The 17,075-nt window shown below is 41.7% G+C and overlaps 1 protein-coding gene across 1 annotated transcript in view; it reads left to right on the forward strand.

Annotated features, from left to right (window-relative positions):
* Nucleotides 1-10,848: 10,848 nt before the first annotated feature.
* RAP1B (RAP1B, member of RAS oncogene family) overlaps nt 10,849-17,075 on the forward strand; it is a 30,706-nt gene continuing 24,479 nt past the window's right edge. The window contains exon 1 of the mRNA XM_082497362.1: nt 10,849-11,004. The gene's annotated coding sequence lies outside the window, so the exon portion shown is untranslated. The remainder of the gene's footprint in view (nt 11,005-17,075) is intronic.

The following is a 17,075-nucleotide window of genomic DNA, read 5'->3' on the forward strand; positions in this document are numbered from 1 at the left end:
TTAAAATAATGCATGTTGTATAAATAAATGGCATATATTACTGTACATGCATGTGCTTTTATACATATATGCACAAGGGATAGATAAATACTTTGACATAGGGTATGATCGTTTGAGTCACATATGAATAAAAACTTGAGAAATAAAAAAAGGAGCTATGTTAGCTCAAATTAAGTTCCCTGGAGATGAGAGAAAAGATCTAAATAAAAGCAGTGTATAAAACATAGCCTAGACATAGATTCTGATGGAAAGTCAGTGCTACAGATATTCTATCAATATCCAAATTGTTAGTAAGCATTTCTGAGGACAGATTAACGTAAAACTACCCAAAAATAAAAAAAAAAAAAGTAATCAACAATCTAATTATATTTTATTCTCTTTCCCTCACGGAATGACTTTGATCTTTACTATATTCAGAAAGATTCCAAGATACATGAACTTCCATCAGGCCACTTGTTATTCATGGGGAAATATAACAGAACTTGTCTTTCAGTAAATGAGACAGGAACATCTGATATGGCCAGAATAATATCAGCACCTTCTAGTTCATTTGTATGCAATTAATCCGGAAATACAATAAGGTCCCAGGAAACCAATTTTTCCCTAGTTTTATGAAGCAGAAATAGATGTCATTTACTGGAATAGTGGCCTCACTTATGTGGGACAGACCTTCCAGTTGGAGTTTCCAAGCACCCCAACACTTCTACTTTGCTAACCTTTCTACAGGGTGTATATATATACATTTCCTGTGCTGGCAGTTATGTGAGCTATGAGCTCCAAGCATAGAGACACCGGGTGCACAGCCTCTGTACTTGAACAGGGGGGAGATCGCAGGACATTTATACAAAGATTTGGGTGACAGATGCAGGAGGACAACATACTGGATGTGTAAAAAAGAGCAACATACGAAGCTGAGAGTGAAAGAGGGTCATCTTCAAAACACCCCTTGTCAACAACACACAGAGAGGACAACTGCACAGTCTCCTGCTCCAGTGGAGTTAGCTGTGGTGACCTAGGGAGGCTTAGAAGCTCCTCACTCCCTAGAGCTGCTCTCTGTCACAACTGCAAGAACAAGGATGGCGGCTTGTTTCGAAAAGCTGCTTAATCAGGGAGTGGAGATACCTACCGAGATGCCTCTGTTGAGCGCTGCATCTTCCTGGTGCAACACTCAGCTGCTGGCAGCTGTTGCTGGCACTAGCCACCACCTAGGCATAAATAAATATCCTTTATTGTCTCTGACGAGGTTTTCAAACACAAAAAGGCAGGTAACCCCTAGCCTATAAAACCACTATGAATATATTGACATTTAACTATTGTGAGTTAATCAAGATTTGCAAATACGTTAAAATGAGTAAGTGATACATTCAGTGTCAATTAAAACAAGAGGATGACACAGCACTGAGTTGATACTAGCCAAAGATATTTCTTGATGATTTGAAAACCACACCTATCTACTGCTGATGCTTGGGGCAAATTATTTCTGTAGGCTCAAACAATTAGAGATATCCTTCTGAATGATGTTTATCTAACGCTGCTTTCTTCACAGTAAAGACTGTTAATGCAGCAGTTGAGCAACTCCAGGAAGGCACAGTTATCCTGAGATAATCAGGAGCCTGAGGGCTCAGAGGCAGTCATCTGTGTTCTCTGCCCCAATTTCATCGGTATATTAAATTAAAAAAAAAAAAAAAAAATCTGTATGTTAATACATCATGAAGGTCAAACATTTCATTGCAAAGAAGTGTGGAAATCAAAAATAGGATTCCCAGAGCAATCCTAACTGTATGTTTACACGTATATAGGTACAGTGCATTTTCCCAAATATTATTACTGTTGTCACTCAAAATCTATTAGAAACCCTGGGCAAATTATTAGGAAACTGATGTCTCAAAAATTGCTTATTTGTGTATTTGCCTCCATGTATGTGTTTATAAAATGTGTGGGTAAGCAAATAACCAATTAGTTCAATTTCACTTTGGACATGTATCTAACAATATTCTTTGATGAATTTTGTAATTTGTTTATATATCATGTGATTGCATATATAGGAGGGTGGAAGTAAGGTTGATCTGTCCATCTTACAAAGGAATAGTAAATATTTCCATGAAACTACATGAAATCTATTTTATGTGATACTGGTACCAAACCACAGGACACGATATATAATATGTTTTTAACTGTCCTTTAGGGAAATGGCTGTTTCCATATAAATTCAGCTGGAAAGCTTTTCACCACTGATACACTCTGAAAGAAAATAGGGTTGAGATTTATTAGTTGTGTTTAGGTTTCCTAATTATGGGCCAAGCCGCCTTGTACTAGGAAACATGCTGACAAACCTGAAATGAGCTGTAACGAGCTGACAGGAATCTGTATGACAGAATGGTTCATTACTCTGTTGTGAATAGGTAGCTTATTACAGAGCATTTAAAAAATACATCTCCTGAGTGTAAATTGGACTGGTGCACACACAGCTTTTCAACATAGGTGTCACTAATGTATGTATGCGGCAAGGAGTCACGACACTGTCCTCCCTTACTATCTGAGAGCCATCTAATCACACCCTGGCTAGATGAGCAGAAATCCCGAGTATGGAATGCTGAGAATGACTGGCCCAGTAAATTGATGACACTCAGTGTTCTCTGTACATTAAATAATGTGGGTAGCTCTGTTCACTTTCTGGAGTTGATGTGCCCGTATACTGCAATCCCCACACACGCAGCCTTCGTGAACAGCCTAAACCATGCACAGAACATTCCTGGGAATTAAAATACAATGTTATGCCTGGAACAGGGCAGATACAGGGAGAGCAGGACATGGGCCAACCTGGGAAAGCCTGTAGCGCCTCAGAACTTCTTATATAAAAGGAAGGATTCCTTCCTGAGGGCTTTTCCTCCATTACTGAATGCCCGAAGACAGACAAAAAAAAAATTCACTTAAATGATAAAAAGCTATTCACAAGAACTGGCTATAAAATGACTGTTATCTCCAAGGCATTGCTCTTTCTCTCTATCCAATGTTATGTACCAAAATTGTTAAAAAGCATGGTGCTAATCTAAGAGTGTTTTCAGGAAAAAAAGCTACAGTCCTCTCTTTTTATATAATTGAAGGAACATAAAGAAATACAGTAAGAGTAAATGCTGACCTCTGAGCGTAAATTTCAGTATTGTAGTGGATGCAAGGAAATGTAAAGACTATCTTGAAGTTGATTATATCACACAACCCCACCCCAGAACTAACTTGCAATCTTTAAACTGCTGTGTTAGAGTAAAAAAGGAGACAAGATAAAAGATAAAGAGAAGAATAGAGGGGGAGGGGGAAAGTTGCTGTCTTATAAAATAAGACAATTGTATATAATAAAACAGACAAAATTATATGAGTGAAAGACGGCATGAAATCTGTTTCTGTAATTCATCGTGTCCTCACTGGAGTCTGAAACTCCCATAATATAGAAGAATATAGAATGTAGAAAGCAAGAGTTGAGAAAAGCGGGGAGCAAAAATAACCACTCAAATGGCAATAACATTAAAAAACAAAACCAAAAACCTAGAAGTTTTATTTTATGTTACATCATCAAAATCATGGCTCTGTGTTTTCTTTCATTTGAACTGAATTTGGAAATGCCACACAGCGTACACAAACTGCTGCACAACTGGCATAGCCAGTGGAGTATCACCTTAGCACGTGAAACACAGCACCAGGGCAACAGGGGTATTGCCTTCACGCAAGGAAACGCAACACCAGGGCTACAGCTTCCACTCCATCCCCATCTTTGGTAGTGATTCACAGGGCTCGTCCTCACCCATCCTCTTCTGAATGTTAAAATACTGACTAGAGTTCAAATTAGAATAAATTTTATGCTGCTTGAGGTTGTAAGAGAAGATTCTGTGTAGCGTAGAGGTAGTTAAAAGGCTTGGGACATTGGAGCAACTCTGAATTTGTAAGAAAGGTTTGGAGAGGACAGCATCTTCATTTCAAATGCATATTTTTATTGATAAAAATTGAATATAGCAATACAGATATCCCATGGGAATAGGATATTATGAAATCTTCAATTTGAAGTTCAGCAGAGCTGCATAGTATAGCAGTAGTAAAATGAAAGGATTCATAAAATAAATCTATTACACAAATAAAATAACCTATTCAGAACCTCAGGCCAGTTAGGGAACAAGAAGGGATTTGACCCCTGAGTCCTTCTGAAAGTGACAGCAGAAAGAGGCAGATAGGTTATAGGCCTACTAGCTGATAAACCACCCTGAAAGACAGACTAAAATGAACACAGTGAGCTGCAAAGAGCATGGTGAAAGGGAGCGAGGGGAGGCAGAACGGGGCATCAACACATCTCTGCACAGCTCCAATGCCACTGATTATCATAGCACCCACACGACATGAAAAAAACATCAGAAATTTTCCAGATCGGACAGTGAGCCATGGCCTGTGGCAAATGGAGCAACTTATTTGGAGGTGGTTTGAATATACACACTCATCCAAGACCAGCAAGTTTGTCACGTTTTCCTGTTTTTACATTGGTTATTGAGGGGGATACAAAGTTTCACTAAAATATTAACTTCCAACTAAAATGTACGGTTGGATTAGTGGTAAACACTTTAATGAAATTGCTAATTGAATGCTGTTTGGGGGCCTAGCCATTTATGGACTTGTTAAGAAAGAAGTAAAACAAAGACATTTTTATCAGCTAAAAAACCCACAATGCATTCTTTTTGCAAAAAGATTTGTGAAAAAAAAATTACCTTGCTTTTTGGCTAGCTTTTAAAGGCAAGGAGTATGTGTATTCCTTGGTGTAGACTCTAACAATCCTCTTTAAGACCTCTCTCCTGATTATAGTTTCAGCAACAGCTTCCATGGCCAGAGGAGAGATACAGCAGAACAAGACCATGTCTACAAAGAAAGCTAAGGAGAAAATGATCTATGCAAAGTTATGAAATAAATTCTCCTTTCCATGCTGTACATTTTGTTCTTCTAACCAAACTGAGTACCAAAACTAATGAACTGCTAACATAACTAATGATTTCAAGAGATCCCTGTGAATGCTTTTGGCCCACTGTGTTAATTAAGGCTTGATTCTGAAGTGGACAGAAATGAAAGGAAGCAAAGAAAAATCATATCTATATTTCATTGTAAATTGCTATGTTAATTGGGATATAATTCTGCTGCTGGGAGAAGCAGGACAAAAAAACACTGAGAATTTTTAGACCTGTCCTCATTAAATGTACTTGCTCCTGTCTTAATATTGACGTAAACCCGAACTGAATATATATTTTAAATGCAAGTATTGCTAAATGTTGCACATCTCTCAGGGGCTGAATTTAAGTCCTGGTATAAAGCTCATTAAAATCAACTGTAACTTTTCCTTTGTCTCCAGTAAAGTCTGAATCTAGATATACATGAGTATTCTAAAAAAGAATAACAATGAAAATGAAAAAAAAACAAAGAACAAAAGAAAGGTACGATAGCTAAAATGTTGGTACTGACATTCAGTTGTAATTATAAACACTCTTTTCCCAAGTCAAAATTCTGTAGTTTCATGTTCTGGTAAAGCAGAGTCAAAAGTAACCACTTCCCATATACTTGACTGGGACTACCACTAAGGTCCCAATGCTGTCTTTGCTCAGGCATGCTCAATTCTAAAACATCTGGTAACAAAGTGAAGAAGGACATACTCCGGAAGAGTGCAGAATTATAAATGGGGGAAACCAAGCATTATCTGTATTGTGAATGTATCAGTCACCACCAGTTAACTGCCGTTGCACCCAGTCCTTTTATGGAAGACTTTGAAGAACTATCCAGGTATCACAGGAGCTTGTGATTCAGAAGGTAGTAACTTTCTTTCTGCATCACGTGCTGCTAAAAATGTTCTCCTGGAATAGTAGGGAAGTAAAACTTCTAAAGATTTGAAATTGTTAAAACATGTGTGACTTCTTTTTTTAAGAGAGAAATGTTCACCCATATCCTGGACAGATTCTGCTCCAGGTAATTACATTCCCTCTCTAGTTCCAATTGGATACATTATTCTTCATTTACTCTTTTAAAACACTTATGTTGCTGTGACAATCTTGTTCATTATCTGATCAGCTGGTTGTCCAATGCAATTTGAAAGATCTTTTCAACACAAGATAAAATAAAGTAAGCTTTTCCTTTTACCAAATTAATCCTTAAGAGTTTAAATTCCAGAGCTCAGGGCATTTTCTTGAATGTCTCTGCAATTCAGAGTATTGTGCTTTCACAACAGCCATGTTGTGAAACACTTATTCCTTGCTTTATCTCAAGTAACTGCAGGGATATAAAAAGTATCTCGAAGACAGGAGAAAAGAGATTCAAAAAATAGACCCCTGTAAATAAATGCTGACATTTACAATTCAGATTGCAGTAGTGTCCATTGCCCGTTCTTCCCCACCTTAGAAAAAACAAAGGCAAATTTTGCTCCTCAAAGCAGTCATCACAGGGTGGGAAGGCAGACAAATCACAAGATAAAGGGAGGGCTACATTATATGAACAAATAGTAGGATTTGGGCCAATGGCAGGGAAAGGGTTAGCCCAGTAAGAGATATTGACAGATAAACTGGAAGAGTCATGGAACATCCCTAAGAGATAGGAAAAAACATTAATTCAAGAGAGCTTGGAAGAGGAAGAGGAGCAGGGAAGTGACTGAGGATTTTTCTCAACAATGAAGTAAACATATGGAAAGTGAAAAAGACTTGGGAGAAAAAAATGTTGGAGTTAAGTTTTAGTCAAGCTAGTGATTAAACCCCTGTTTAAACAACTTTGATTAATAAATGGCAATACATCAAGAAGATGCAATGAAGAGCCGTTAAGATGCAGAACTGCATAATGGAAGCTATGTCAGAAGTGAAGATGATGAACTGGTAGAACTGATAATTATCAGTGTAAAAATCTCAGGCTGAAGCTGTATCAACAGATATGAAGATACAGAGAAATTGCATCAAGTTTGCAGGGGTAGATATATCTCTGAAATGTCTCAAGAGGCTATTCGGGCAGGCAGGTATTCCCAGTCTACGTGACTAAATCTTCTGAGTATGGAGAAATACCAAACAAAAATCACATTGAAGGATAAAGAATGATGAAGATATCTTGCATATCTATATCTCAAAAATAACAGACATTTTTCTTTAGCGTTGGAGATGTTGTCTCCTTACTGCTGTCACGATCCAAAGCACATTCTGATCTAGTAAACACTCTCTTGCTGGAACAACTGAGTTTCTGAGCTAAGAATCGACCCTTTTCAGTCCATTCACTAGAAAAGACAAGAACTTTGCTTCCTCTCTGAAAGCAAAGAATCCTCCGAGATTAACCAAATGACATTTCTTTTCCCTTCAGGACAAATTTCTAGAAAAGTTCACAGCTAGTTGGCATGCAGCCAGCACAACATTCCCTGGCACCACATGCCCATTAAACTTTAGAGTTTACTGGCACAAGCCAGCTCTGCATTCTGTCCCAGAGATGGCTGTATTTCAGCAGTAATGAAACTGCAATACACATAGAGCCACATTCTTTGCTCCAACACCCATGCAGCACCAGTGAAAACAATGCAGGCAAAGTTAGAAAAATTACATGGAGGTGACCAAAGGCCACCCTGACAAGCTTTTACTAAAGCATTGTTTAAAAAAATATTCCTTTGTTTTCCCCAAATAATCTATCAACTTCCCCTCCTCCCCTCAATAATTCCACAGAACTTGTTAACAAGATCTGTCAGTATTTTCCTCCTCTTCCTTCACCAGACAGGATCTTCTATGTTCCTTTGTAGCTGTTCCTCTGTAGCTGTTCCTCACAACAGCCATGACATTATCAGACAGCTCACTGTCTTAGTGATGAGCAGGCTGAATTAGCTCCAGCTAAGCACTGGTCATTGAAATAAGAGGTTTTTGAAGTACAGGCAGGCAACTGGTAAATTGGGAGACAGAAGTTACAGCCCAAAGAACAAATGGTACAGTGCTTTGGAAAGTTCTATTTGTCATTAAGGTTTATGGGCGTAAGCAGGTCTCTTCTGTTTTTTTTTTTTCATTCGGTGAGCAGGTGGCTGGGTATTTGACCTCCTCCTTTTAAAAACTCCAGATCGATGCTGGGCACATGCAGGTCCACTAAGAAAAGCTAATGCATCTATGTTGTTCCTACTCAACACAACAGCACTTCAGCCTTACCTCCCCCATTTCTTCCATATTTCCAGTTCTTTTGGGGAGTTCCCGGGGCACCTTTGCACTGGTACAGTTGCTTGAGTGACTATCAAGCAAGCAGCTCAGGCACATGCTTAGCAAGCTGAGCAGAACAAGCCGTGTGGAGTACCAGCTGAGTATGCTTAACAAGCACACCGATTTCTATTCGCCAGTCACACTGATATGAGTAAAGCTGGTTTAAGAACTGCGCTGAGGATTAGCTAGATGATTCATAGGAAAATCCAAACTTAAGGCCCCAATTTACATTCAAAGTATGCGGCTGAGAGAGTTGGGAAAAGGTAGCACTCTTGCTCAGAATGGATCCTAATTGCCTATTTCTTCTAGTTACAGTGATCAATCTCCAAGCACGTCTATATTAAGTAAACCATATGTGTATATACATGTATATACACTTTTAAAATACTGAGTTTCAGATTCCCCTGTATGAAACTCAAAACGCCAAGATCTGCTCACATGAGATTCACTCAGGCTCCCAAAGGCCCCTTCCTGTTTTCTCACTGTATAGCAAAGAGCAATAGTTGCCCCACTGCCTATAAAACACAGTGCAATTAAAGGCACACTGTAAAATATTATCACAGTAATGACACACATCTGTTCCCGGAACACTGTTATTTGGATTAATCTAGTTCACCGAAGAATGTTGTGAGGGCAGAGGACATATCTTTCTGTTTGTTCCTTTCCTACATACAATGAATATTTCTGGGAGCTGATAGTAATATCTACTGACAGAGAAGACTAAAGAAAGAGACTTTTTTATACCTGGTGAGTAAACGCACTGTACAGCTCAATAATTACATGAGATACTCCTATGACTTTTACTTGAGAGATTGTATTTTATCTATTTTGACATCTCTCATTAATGATTTTTGCCCCGCATAAGACGCCCCACTGAGAACGGACTGGTTTCTATGTACTTGATTTCTCACAACCTGAGCTCTCTTGCATTATCCGTCATTTACAGGGATTCATTATCAAAGTACTGCACAAGACTTTAAGCTGTAAAACACCAAGAGATTTGTCTGGACTTTGGAAGAGATTTTGTGACGTTTGGGATTTGGGAGCAACACTCTAAAGAAAAATATTTTTTTAATGCTTTAAATCACTTTCTGGATGCCTTGAATCTAGATGAAGCTTCTCTTACCAACAGCAGTTCATCTCTGTGGTCATTTTGACTCTGCTCTGAGCTCTAGTGTCTCCCACACATTCGTTTGAAGCTGTATGGTCTCCAAACATTTATAGCAAAGAACTCTCCATCACACAATTTGGGGAAATGTAATATCTTTTTTTTTTTTTTTTAATCCCTTTTCTATCTCTGTGCTACAAACAGAAAGCCTGTGCTTCCTCCACACCCACTCTCCTTGCCAGAAGCCTCACTGCAACTTCCTGTCAGTTTTACACACTTTGCTGTGGACTTCCTCTGAGCAAAAGTTTTATCTGAACATACCACGTTAACTATTTGCTTACTAAGTGTTTTCGTAGAAACATAAATGCTCGTTTATTTTTAACCTTTATCAGTTAAACCTTTGTAACTGGAAAATACTGGTGACACTCAGAAAAAAAATGACATTATTTCGGACTGAAATAAGAGAAAGGCTAAGAAATATCATAATCATTTGCAGGCAGTGGGCATCCTGCTTTGTATCAGCAGGGCTGTTCACATCCAGAGGCACAATAATCCACATAAAAACAGCGTAGTAAGTTGCACTCCTAAAACACACTTCACCAATGGATCTCAAAACCCTTTGGGGAATGTAAGGAATACTGCCCTGGCGTTTATGTTTCCAGCTCTTGATGTTCTAAATTAATTTAAGGCAACTATAATGTGCTTTTGACCCACCGTTGAGCTATAAGTAACCTATGGCTCCTACCTGGGGGCTTACAAGGAGAATTTAGGGAGAGACGGACTTGTGTTATCCCAATGAGAACTTTGCAGAAAGGAACTGGCTTTATCCCAATGACAGCTTGGGGTGAGTGAGACTTGCGTTATCCTGATGGATGCGCTGCTATGGATTACGGTGCATCTTTGCAAACATCTTACAGGGCTGGAGACAGGCTACCGATCAGCAGCAGCCTGGTACTGCAAGGCAACCCTGGGCTCTGGACTCCAGCCTTAACACTTTTCCAGCCCCTCAAACAGCACATTTTGCTCAGGCTCCGTCCCCGAGTAAAAACCTCCTAAGCCCAAGACACAGGCATGTGGACGACGGCCCACGCGTCCCGCCCGCCCGAGGCCTCCCCTTCCTCCCTCGCTGCCACCACAGGCGGTGGCGGCAGACCGGGGACAGGCCGGGGGAGGCCGCAGAGCCGCACGGCGGGTGGCCCGGCCCGCGCCAGCGGGGTTTCCAGTCAGGGCAGCACAGCCGGAGCGGCGACCATCCCTTCCTACTCGCCCTCCCCTCAGCCGCTGCCCCCTGGGGAGCTGTGTGTCGGGGGTGCCAGCACCGCACCAACCCGGGGCCTGGCGGGCGATGGCGGGCGGGGGGTAGCGATGGCGGGAGGGTCAGGGGGTTGAGGCGGGGTGTGTGTGAGGGACGATGGGGGGAGGGGCGGCCGCGCGGCGCCACGCCGCGCGCCTGCGCGAGGGGGAGCGGAGCGGCGAGGTCACCCCTCCCCTCCGTACCGCCCCCGCCCCCGCCGCGCCAGAGCGAGGCTGGGCGTGCGGCGTCACGGCGACGGCCCCAAGCCGCGCCCCGGCACAGGCAGCGAGAGGGAGCGGAGCGGAGCGGAGCGGGTGGCGGGCGGAGCGCAGCGCAGCGGGCTCGGCCGGCGAGGCGGCGGCGGGGAGCGGAGGCGCTGTCCGGTAGGTTGCGGCGGGTGGCGGGCTTCCTGCGGCGGAGCGGCGTGTCTGGTGCAGGTGGCGCGACGCGGCGGGGCGGGGACGGGTCGGTGGGGGCGGCGGCGGTGGGGGGGGTGGGGGAAGCAGTGGCGGCGGCGGCGGCGGGGAGCGGCGCGCTGTGAGGGAAGGGGCACGAGCCTGAAACATGGCGGAGGAGGAACTGGGAGCCGCCGCCTCGGCCGGCCTCAGGCGCGGGGGGGGGGGGGGGGGAGAGCGGGGCGCTGAGGGGCAGCCGGGCCGAGGGCCCGGCCCTGCCCTTCGCCGCCTCCCGCCGGTCCCCGGAGCAGAAGTTGGAGCGGAAGCGGAAAGTTGTAACCCCCGCGGCTCGGGGCCGCGACGTGGGGCCCAGCCGGGTACGGGGAGGGGCGCGGGTGACGCCCGGTTCGGCCCCCGCCGCGGGCGGGGAAAGGGGACGATCCCCGGCTGCTGCCGCCGTCGTTTGTCAGCGGGAAGTCCGAGCCGGGAGCCCCACCTAGTCCGGTCGTCGGAGAGAAGCTGCTGGCTCTTTCCGGCCGGTGGGGGGGAGGGGGGCGGACAGGCCGGGTGCGGCCGGCGGGTTGCCCGCCGGCTACCGCAGCGCCCCGAGACCGGCCAGGCAGCCCGCCGACCGCCGGCGCTTGTGGCCGGGGTAGCCACGGAGCGGGATAAGCGGGCAACGTCGTGGCCAGCGAGTTCCCCTTCTGCTTGTCACAAAATCAAAAGGGGCTGACAGAAATGTTCATCTCGTCTAAACACTCCCCCACACCACCACCACCCGTGTCAAAGCAAATGGAAGAATTTTGACTGACGCTTCCTGCGCCAAATCTATCTAATAAGACAGAGATACCTCGGTACCCTTCTGCCTGTCTTGGTGAAGAAGCTGTGAAAGGAGACCGAAGTTTGCAAAGGGTCGAATAAAACCAAATCTGAGTCTTTTCACGCTGGCCTCAAATTACAAAAAAAAGTTAATAAACTAAGGTTTCCTGAAAAGAAAAAGAAAAAAAAAAAAAAAAAAAAAAACAAACAAAAACCTAAAAACAACAGTGTGCTTTTACTCCCTTTTGCATCTTAAAGGGATGGGTTATCTTTTTCACATTTTTTTTTTTTTTTAAAAAAACAGTTTTTCTATGCTGCTTTGGGGTAGGATAGTAAGACAGTATGGTTCCAAGAGAGAGGGTGTTTCAGAGATGTCCATCTTGAAAATTGCACAGGTCGTGTGTGTGTGTTCTTGCATTTAGATGTTTTGATTAGTGTAATTTGTTATTTCCAGAATGTAACAGCAACATCTTACCCCAATGTGAAATGTGTAGACCGTGTATGACAAAGACGTCAGTACTCTTTCACAGTATAATATACATTGAAATTACTGTTATAAAAAAGGAGACTTGAAACACTTCTTTTTTATAAATTACAATTAAAAGGTATTGAAGCAATCACACTGTCTTATATAGTAACCATTCAAAAACAAATCTATTTCCCTTTGGAAAGAGTCTCTTTTTCTCCTCTATGGAAAACTTGAAAAATTAATCAAATGTTCATCTTTTGGATGACTTGCCCATGTGTTCAAATCACAAGCTTTTGGGGAAAAAAAAATCCAAAAAACCTTCCCCAAAAATTTGCTACAGCAAAGTGTTTTCACTTTCTTTATTCATCACATCTTTTTTTACTCTTACTCAAAGTCTATACTGTAGACTTCATTTTAGCTAAAAATGAGCTGAGTAAATTGTGGAGGTTACCTTGGCTGTTCACATCAAAGGCTTTGCAAATAAACTAACTAATTAGATGCAGTGTTTTATTCCTTGGTACCTGCATATTTTCAGGGTTGCTTCTTGTAGTAGTATGAACTACTTAAAGTTCAACTTCCAACTGTAGTGTAAAGCTTTATGATTATTTGTAGCTAGATAACTGAGTTTTGAGTTGCACTGTACAATATAAATGTCGTGTATCTTTTCTGCAGCAAAACTGATCATACTTGGAGCACCTGTCTGCCTGGGGGTGAAATAATCTACAAAACAGTTGAAAGTCTATAAGTGTAAAAACAGAACTTGTACATGGGAGGGGGATGGGGGACCCAGTAGTCTTTTTACTGCCTGTAGCTGTGTCTCGCTTCTCTTACTACATACGTGCACCAGATAAGATTTCTGAGTGGAATTAAAATTGTGCTATTTTATTCCAAAGCTCTGCTATAGGACAGTTCATCAAAAATAAATCTGAAGTGAGCCATGACAGTTCTCTTTGTGCTGTGCCAGTTTTGCAGAGTAAAACTGACTGTCTTTTTAATTGAGAGCCTTTCTGGAGCAGAGGCAAGCAGATGGGAATCTAGGTGAGGGCCTAAAAAAAAAAAAAAAAAAAAAAAAGAGAGAAATTACTTATACGGCTGAGGATGGAAGCATGCTAAAGTCTACACTGTAGCTTGTGATCTAAGAGTTAGTAAATGTGACTGGGAACGAAAAACAGTTGTCCACCTATCGTCTGGGTTGTGGGAAGTGCAAGAGTCGCAGGAGTACTTGATGCTTACCACTATAGTGCCAGTCCTGTCATCTGCAGAGCTTTGCTAGCTGCTTGGAGTTAGGTATGGAGAGGTGCTCTTAAGGGTAAGAATATCTTATAGATAAAAACAGGCACTCTCTTGTCCTTGGGTGTATGGTAAGAGGGTAGGCAGGTTCTTTTTGAATTGGCCTAAGTAACACTTAGATGCCTTTCAGATATCTAACTGATGTTTAAGAGTGTTCTTCAGGGTAAGCTCAAGTTGTGAGTTTTAATCAAAATTGCTCTCTTAGTAAGCAGATCACTAAACATACCCTATGCAGTGGAAGTTCATGTTTAGCTTGTGGTTACAAGCACTGCCATTCTTTTGCCTCAGAACTTATACAAAAGCAGACTGAAGTGCCCTGTGTAATGTCAGAGCGTTGAATCCCTGCTGAGTTGGGGCAGGCTTCTGCCGTGTTCTGTTGCATCTAGGTCAGGTAGAGCGATATTTTAGACAGCCTCCTTGTTCAGTGAGATTAAAGGAGTATCTACCGTAACTACACCTTCATATTTGAAGGCAAACTTTGTTTTTCTGTTCAGATGTGGTTAGGGTGGTCTGTTTCCATTCTTCTTGTATAAGGTAGGGGAAAAAATAAGATTTTTGTTACTTGAATGCTGTTAATAGGGAACCTGTTTTCAAGTTGACTGAGTTTTCAAAGTTGTTCAGCATTTGACGGCAGTGGAGCTTTAGTATCTCACTTAAAGCATCTAATGTATTACTTTCTCTGTAGGGCTTGTCAACCGTGAGAACACTGAGTGGGACAAGCATAGTAGAAGCAATATTCTGCTGAAGTTATGGCAGTTTACTTGTAGTAGTCAAGCACTATTTGGAGAAAGCCAAAGACCTTGTCTGTTGGCACAAACTGTTTCTACATGGAGCAGTTGAATGAGGCTACCTTCAAAAGTGGCAGCAGGTTCTGGCTTGAAGCTGTCATCTCTTGAGCTTTAGAATGCCTAAAGAAACACTGAACAACTGAAAGTGAAAAGAATTTTCATATTATTGTCTGTTCCTGTTTATGTGTGCTGTTGTGAGCTCCTGACGTACATGTTCCTCCTCTCCTATAGCAGCAAGGAAAGTGAAGAAGGCTGTAAATGCCAGGTTGGAAATCTGCCTATTAGGCAACTTGTGAAATACAAAATGATTTGGGGGTCCTCTACTATTCAGGATGCTCTTTTTTCAAAAGCAATGTTTTAATAGTAATTTTTACTACTGAAGTTGTAGAGTGAAAGTTACTTCAAGACCCTACGGGATTGTGTGTAGCAGAGTTAAAGGAACTTTTTAGAGTTGAACCAGGAAGAGGAGGCATTCAACAATATCTTGTACACTGTCCCATTCAGCTTTCTAGTTATTATTCTAAGAACTTGGTGTTATTTGAAGTAAATCCCTGCTATGCAACTGTGAAAAGAGACTGCCAATTACAGTACACGTGGTTAGCTCATTTTTGGCCAAAGGAGGAAGGCCAGACCATAGCGTAGGAGTGGGACAGCCTAGCCCTTCTAATGGACTGGTGTTTGCATCCTGTGGCAGAGAAGCAGCATCTCATGTTTCTCTTCAGCCTGAGATTCTCTTCAGGGAACCCCTAGTTTCTGAGATCACTTCGTATCATTCGTGCAGCTGTTGCAACAATCTTAATGATTTGACCAGGTCTTCTGCAGAAGGGATATTGTGTGCTACTGTTACTCATTAAATAATTTTCAATATAACTCTAATCGTGGAGCTGTGAGAAACTTTGTATCATTGAATTTCTGGACAGTACTGAAGAACTGGAACAGGAGAACAGTTTATTTTCATAAGTGAAGGCAAACTTAAAGCAAGGATCTGTAATTATAATTCTTGTATTTTTTCATAGAAGCTCTGAGAATGTGCTCCTTGCATCAAAATTTGTTGACACTGAGATGAATGTTACTCTTACTTGCTTTAATTATGTTATTACGAAGTCTTTATTTCAGTAGGTAATCTGCATTAAAGGAAAAGATGTAGTTTAATGGTATTTCCTTTAGTGTGGCTTACTTCATAAATTTATGTGAAGTTAGATGGTGAAAGCTTTTTCTTAACTGAATTTGCTATTGCCCAAATAATGTATGTTGGCTAGCCCCCTCTTCAGTTAATTTAAAATAACTTGTGAACACAGATAGTCCCTGCAACTGTTTCTTTTTGTTTCTCTGTATTAGTTAGCTTTTGAAGTCTTGTCCTATTTTTTCCACTCAGCCTCTGTTTCTGCAACCTAACCAGTTGTGCCTTCCCTTGCAGTTAATCAAGTGCCTATAAGATCTGGTCTGATACTTCCCCCAAAAGTGATTCATTAGAGGACTAATGGAAAGTTGCAATGTATTTTGTTTTTTCTGAATGTGGAGAAGGGTAAACTGGAATGTAGAATGGAAGTAACTGAAGAATGGAAGTTACCTAAGAATGTTACTCTCTGCAATGCAGTATTTAGGACTAGATTTATTTGTTTATAATGTGACATTTACAGTTGAGACCGAGCTATGCATGGCTGTGTGTCCAGGCTTATGTGGTTAGTTAAGTGTGGGGGCAGTCCAACGACATACTGTGTAGGAACCTCTTTTATTAATCTTGCAGACGTAAAGTGGTTAAGGTGAATTGTTAGACATTGTAAGATGCAGTCAGTAACCTTCCTCTGATCTTTCATTGTGAAGCCACTTATAACATTCTAAAAGCCTGATGTACAAGATGACCCATAAGCATAGACTACTTGGCTTCATATGATTGCTTTTTGCATACAATATTGCTGAAGGATTTTCTTGGGGTCAGAAAGTGTATAAATTAATACTGCATGCTGAATCTTGACTCTTATGCTTCTGGAGTTATATTTATATAGTTAGTATGTATAAGGATATATTGTACTGTCTTTCTGTGACCCTTCTGACTTGTTTAAAATGGAGAATTGATGGGCAATAGGCATTCTGTGAGTGTGGTGGTTTTATTCCCATTCAGGGAATAGTCCTTTTGTTATTTACTGTCTGTTGTTTATATTGGTGCAAGTGTACAGAAAATGCTATGGGTTTATGATGAGCGGCATCGGAAATGAGTTTTTGGCAAGTGTGAGTTCACCTTCAGAGCTCTTACATGTATTATTCCAGTCCATAGATGAATTTCTAAGATAATTTTATATCAACAGTGTTCATAAGCATACAATTTGAGATGCCTTGGACTTGTGTTCTTAATGGGCTGCAAAATGCTGTGTTCAAAATCCAACTTCTGCTGACATTAGTTATTTGAGAATATGACATGCTTCTAGGAACTGGTGCCAAATTGTCATTTTAGCACTTGGTGGAACCTAAGAGACTGCGTAGAAGTCCTGTGGCATCAAGGAGCACTGGAAGAGGCAAGAATAGCTGACTGTCATGCTGGAGAATCACTCTTCAATTTTTCTGATGTATCTTTTTTGACTTAAGTAGCAGATTAGGTGGTACCTCACTGAAGAGGAGACACCCTGTAACTTGATATAGATCATCCTGGGCATTGAGTAAGTTTGGAGGGCAATAGAGTGAAGTCTGATACTATA

The sequence above is a fragment of the Vanellus vanellus genome (genome assembly GCF_965231255.1).
Source record: "Vanellus vanellus genome assembly, chromosome: 1".
Classification (NCBI taxonomy): Eukaryota; Metazoa; Chordata; class Aves; order Charadriiformes; family Charadriidae; genus Vanellus; species Vanellus vanellus.